Raw genomic sequence first — 6,053 nt, 5'->3', positions numbered from 1 at the left:
TGTCGTCTTAGCGGCCCCTAATTTAATAACAAATGATCATTGCGACGGAACCAAATCAATTAAAACTAACTTTAGATGGAAATAACTTAACTCTGCTGTAAAGCCGAAACAATCTCTGTTACCTTAAATTATACGCTTATCTCTGTAAAGCTGCTTTGAGACAATCTACATTGTTAAAAGCGCTATATAAATGAAGATGACTTGACTTGACTCATAGGCCAGAAGAACTTGTTTTTGCCAATATGACTCATGGTTCTCACCAGAGCACAACCCTCAGGGTCCACATCCTGTATAATGCCAGGGTAAGGATCCCCATCATACCGTACCACACACCAACTTCCAATCAGTCCTTCATGCAGGTCTATGATGGGTTGAAAGGTGCTGGTAAGTGTGCTTGAACTTGGTGATCCCAATGCAGTCTCCATGTTCTGTTCTCCCAGTATGTCAACATTTTTGAGACCAAAACACTGGCAAGGATGGGGATCTGCACAAAAGCAACTGAGAACTCGTCAAGAAATCTCCCCCGGTCTTGTAGAGACTATCTAAAAGAACAAAATGCACTTAAACACTGTGGAGATATAAATTGAAAAATGTTAAACTCTCATTACAAAGGTGACGTGTGATACCTGATGTATCTGCATGGTTCCTTTGATGGTCAGCAGGCCATCAGGAAGGAGACTATCCATCTCTTCAATTTCCCCCTCAGTGATGTACATTAACTTGACAGTCGATGGCTGGTTAAGCAGTTGTTCAAACATCACTTTTCCAGTTGGAAGGTCAATGCCTTTGGCCACAAGCGAGTCTGCCTGGCGCTTAACAGCCGCACCAATTCCATCAGCTGGGCCCTTCCCATGTCCGGCCTCCAGAAAATTCCAGGTCATCTTTTGGAATCCCAGCTCATATGGTACTTTGCTAAGGAAAAAAAAGTTCTTTTTTGACCTATACTGAGTGGTTGGGCCATCACTTATGACATGCAGGGTGGTTGCAGCTGTGTTTAGTTGTTTGAGGTAGGGAAGCACTTTTTTGAGGTGAGCCCAGATTGCAGGTGGGTCATGGCACATTGAGGAACTAATGGTGCAAACAGACACAACACCATTCTTAGTGTGAGCCACACCAGTATGGAGGCTTACCTGCTGGTGGGAAATAACCAAAATGGACAGCTTGGATTTCATTGTAAAATTTGCACATGTAATTTTCTGCGAAGTCAATTTGTAGAACAATACTGTCTTCGTCAATCTTTTCTTTTAGTTCTCTCAAAGACAGATATTGGTGTTTTATGTTGTGAATGTGCTTTCCCATCTTTTTCTTCAGTTGGTCTGAAAAGTCATCCAACAGTGTCTTCAATGTCCCATATACTTTTTCCTTCGTTGTGTGGTGAACTTTAATCATTTCTTTGGAGCCATCTTTTTTATTTTTTTCTCTGTCTTCCACAGAGCTTCTCCATTCAAACCACCAGGTTTGCTCCCCAGCATCGAAGGCAGAGGTTTGGAGCTCATGGTCTTTACAATCCAGACACTCCCTGTACATGCATTCTTTTGTCACATTTTTGCATGCAATTGAATACATGAGATCGGTGACTTTAGATGTTTTAATGACTTTGTGAAAGAATAGTTTGTTTGCCATGAACTGTATGTTTGAGTGTAGCTTACACAGACACGTGTCTCTGTCTTTGATCGTTGGTGTAACAATCCAAAAGGGTCGCTTTTTGCAAAACTCTGCATAGGAGAGTCTGACTTCGGGATGTTCGTGTCTAAACTTCAGGAGCCAGTTGCACCAACAGGGCTTTACTAAGCCTGGTCCTAACTGCTAAGTAGGTCTTAGTTAAGACCAGTCTTTAGAGTTGACTTAACGTCAGTTGCACCAACCAAACTTAAGCCTAGGCTTAACTACGCCTGATCTTAGAGTTGCGCGTTCATGTGAATGACCACGGAACGTGCGTTGCTAGGTTACGCTGTAAACTATCTTCCGCTGTTTTGTTAACTTGCAGCCGTATCAATCGACACGCGGTGGATTTGTGGACATTAATCATGTCTCCAACAGTGTTTTGAAACGCACCATTTGCATAAAAACATAGCGCTATTAACAGCTGTACCGCTGGTGTCAATGCTGCGTTGTGGTTCGACACAAACTGTAACCGTTTATCTCTCAGACAGAATCGAAACCTCATTGTAACAATGTAAATGTCCAATGAATTGCTAATAACTAATAACTCTCTCCCGTCAATTTTTTTTGTGATTGATACATGTATCCCTTGTGCTTTTTTGTTTAATAATAATAAAAAACAACAACAACAAAAAAAAAACTCTCTCCCGTCTAATAGCCCGCTTTGTCTTTCCTGCCGAGTTATCAAGTGGTTACTATAGAAACACTATCTGTCGGATAACGGCTATTAACACTATTATATGCCTAGATTTTGAATTTACGCCTGCTACTGACTAGGCGTAAGATTTACGTCCGGTCTTAGTGAGAAGAGGATTTAAGCCTGGATGGTGCAACTGTCGTAACTTTTAGGTCGGACTTAGAATGCTGAGTTAAGACCTACTTACCTTAAGACCAGACGTAAGCCCTGTTGGTGCAACCGGCTCCAGGTGCAGTGTCTGCAAAGAATCCACCAGAAAGCGCTTTTGCATTTTATTTTTCATCTTTGTAATTGTCTCTTTCTTTCCAGTAGTGGCCCTACTGTTATCGTCGCGTTCTAAAAACTTTGTTATCTTTTCCTTCACTTCTTGGCTGATTCTGTTTCGTTGTGTTTTGCGGGTGTATTTGAGTTTGTCTGCCCTTGTCATGTTTGTCCTGATTAGCTTTGTAGATAATCCAAACTCTTTCTTAGCCATGGTGACCAGGCGGTATTTTTTCAAGATCTTGCCAGCCACAAGTTTGGAGATCAGTTGTCGAGCTTTACGATTGTCAACATTCTGATACTTTTTTTTTATTTCTGACATAATGGTGTTATGGAATAGGAGTGTCTTCTTTAATTGCTTGCTTCCTTGCTGCATATGTTGCTTTGTTTTCATTTTAGGTGACTCTAGGGTCCCCAGGTTCTTCCTAAGTCGATTACATCTTTTTTTGTATCTTTCAACTTTTCTGAGGGCATCCTCAAGCTTTTCTTTAATGTGATTAAGATCTCTGTACACCTTTGTTCTTGCCTTCGCAACCTTTTTTCTCCCTCTTTTCCTCTGTGGAGTTCTCTCTGGTGTAGGCTCACACAGCTGAGGTGTTTCAGGGATGTCTTCTGCATCAACACTCATGTTGTCTGGTGATTCTGGTGGTGTTGTATGTGCTATAAAACTATTCACTGCTGAGACCATTTTCAATATCCTACGTCTGTTTTGTTGAGAAATTCGCCACAGTCTTCTCATTTTTCGATGTTCTCTTTTTGGCATTTCTGTCACAGATTTAACAACACCTTGTTGCTTTTTCTTCAGGTATCTTTCTCTGTCCTTCTTGAGGAATTCTGCATATTTAAGTGGGTCTGATTTTATTCTTTCTCTATAAGATCTTGACCTCTGTGCTGTGGTATTGCTTGCCATCTTAAAGAAAGAGCTGTTACGTTCCCACTTTTTAGTCTAGGGGTTTCAAAGAGGGAGTAACAGATGTAACAAAAAGTAAATAAACGTCAGAAATCTCCTTTCCATCTATCCCAGCTCTAATTCTTTTTCACCTATAATCACCAAAAGGCTACACAACACCCATTGATTTACTACTAGCAACAAAAGGAAACTGAGAGAAAGTGTGCTGAACGAGTTTCTTTTTAATAAAGGTTCAATCAATATATTTATAAAGCAAACAAAGATCAATAAACAGACAAACAAACTTAAATAACCATATCGTCAGGAGAGGGCCAGGCCAAAATAACAAACAAAACAAGGACTTCCTAAAGTTTAAACCCAGATAACTTACCTAACAAAAAATAAATGAGAAATTAAAGACAGTTGTCTTACCTCTCTCCCTGACTAGAAATAAACAGGAAAAAAGTTAAGGAGTGGATACTCCAAACAAATTGGCGCCCAACTCCCTACACGGTTTAAACTCACATAGTTTAAATGGTCATTGGACTCAGACAACAGGTTTCACCAAAGAATGTAAGTTCTCTTTTTAACAGCAATTCACACACAATAATGTCTGGGATAGCTGGAGAGGGACTCTGTCGATCACAGTCTCTTTGTGGTTTTATACAGGCTGCCAACAGATAAGCCACGCTCCTGCTAATTGGCATCAGCTGCGGACAATTTGGAGTGCTGCATGAGAAAGAGGGAGAGAGAGAGAGAGAGAGATAGAAAAAGAGAAAACAAAAATCACCAGCACAATATAAACAAGACTACGTCACAGGACGTAACACCCCCACCGTTAAGATTATAAATAGAGTTATTTATAATACAGTCACCAATTCACTTTCACTATTAAATATTCACATGTTATTGTAATCATAAATCATTAAACCATTTATGACCTAGGCAACGCATCCGCAACAACATTTTCGGAGCCTTTTTTGTAACGGATGTCAAGATTAAACTCTTGTACCGCAAGAGACCACCGCATAAGCCGCTGACTCGCATTGGACATGCGCTCAAGAAAAATTAACGGGTTATGGTCTGTGTACACTACTATTGGAGCAACACTACCACCCAAGTACACTTCAAAGTGCTGTAGTGCCATCAACATTGCAAGTGCTTCCTTCTCAATAACACTATAGTTCTGCTGACACCTTGAGAACTTTTTAGAAAAGAATGAAACTGGATGTTCTACACAAAAATTGTCCTCCTGCAACAGGACCGCACCAGCTCCTGTAGCTGAGGCATCAACCTCTAACTTAAACGGGGCATCAAATTGCGGGGCTTTGAGTATCGGAGCATTACAGAGCAAGTCTTTTGCTGCATTAAAAGCATACTCACAACTGGGTGTCCAGACAAACCTCTTTGTAGTGCTTAGCAGATCAGTTAATGGCGAGACAACTGAGGAAAAGTTTGGGCAGAAAGCACGATAGTACCCACACATCCCAAGGAATCTGCGCAGTTCACGTTTATTAGAGGGAATCTTGTACTCGAGGATAGCTGCAACTTTGGCCTCGACAGGCTTCACCATTCCCTGTCCCACTTGCTTACCCAAATAGCTGATCATTGCTTTTGCAAACTCGCACTTGGCAAGGTTCAAGGTCAATGAGGCATCGGAAAAACGCTGAAAAACATTCTCGAGGGTTGAAAGATGTTCTGTCCAGTTATGTGAATGGATAACCACATCATCCAAGTACACTTCACAGTTTTTCACACCTGCCAACACATTATACATTAAACGTTGGAATGTGGCGGGAGCGTTTCGCATCCCAAAAGCTAAAACCGAATACTGCAGAAAATTGTCTGGAGTGACAAAAGCTGAGATTTCTGATGCACGTGGAGTCAGAGGCACCTGCCAGTATCCTTTCAGGAGGTCTAGCTTTGTTACAAACTTCGCATTACCCACCTGGTCCACACAATCTTCCATTCTAGGAAGCGGGAAGGAATCAGCTTTAGTTATGTTATAGGGCCCTATCTTGCACCCAGCGCAATTGACTTTGTACACCGACGCATGTATCATTCCTATTTTGCACCCGCGCAAAGCGCGCTTTTCCCTCCACAGAAGCACGTCGGTTAATTAAGAAATACACTTGCGCTCCCCGGGGCGGTTCAGCGCAAAGAGGAGGCGTGTTCCAGCGCAAACGTTCCTTCATGCTATTTTGCAGGTTTAGAAAACAATTGCGCCACTAACCAGGAAAAAATAATTTAAAGTCAGTGGCGCGTTGCGCATGTTATTCATAAGCTATTTTAAGGGCGCATGCTTGGCCATAATCAATGTAGCGTGTGCACAACGTGAATGCACTTTGATTCTCTCATCTACACAGAAGCAGCAGTTTTCATTTTTGCAAATCATACATTATTAAGATAGATAGATAGATAGATAGATAGATAGATAGATAGACAATTTATTATAAAAGCATACATCTAGCTTACACATTTACCCAAATTATCATACGCCTTTTTAACCGAAGTTAATTTGGGTGGGTTTCTCCATCCCCAACG

The sequence above is a fragment of the Scardinius erythrophthalmus genome (genome assembly GCF_964197995.2).
Source record: "Scardinius erythrophthalmus genome assembly, chromosome: 4".
NCBI lineage: Eukaryota > Metazoa > Chordata > Actinopteri > Cypriniformes > Leuciscidae > Scardinius > Scardinius erythrophthalmus.
Note: the sequence above shows the minus strand (reverse complement) of the source record.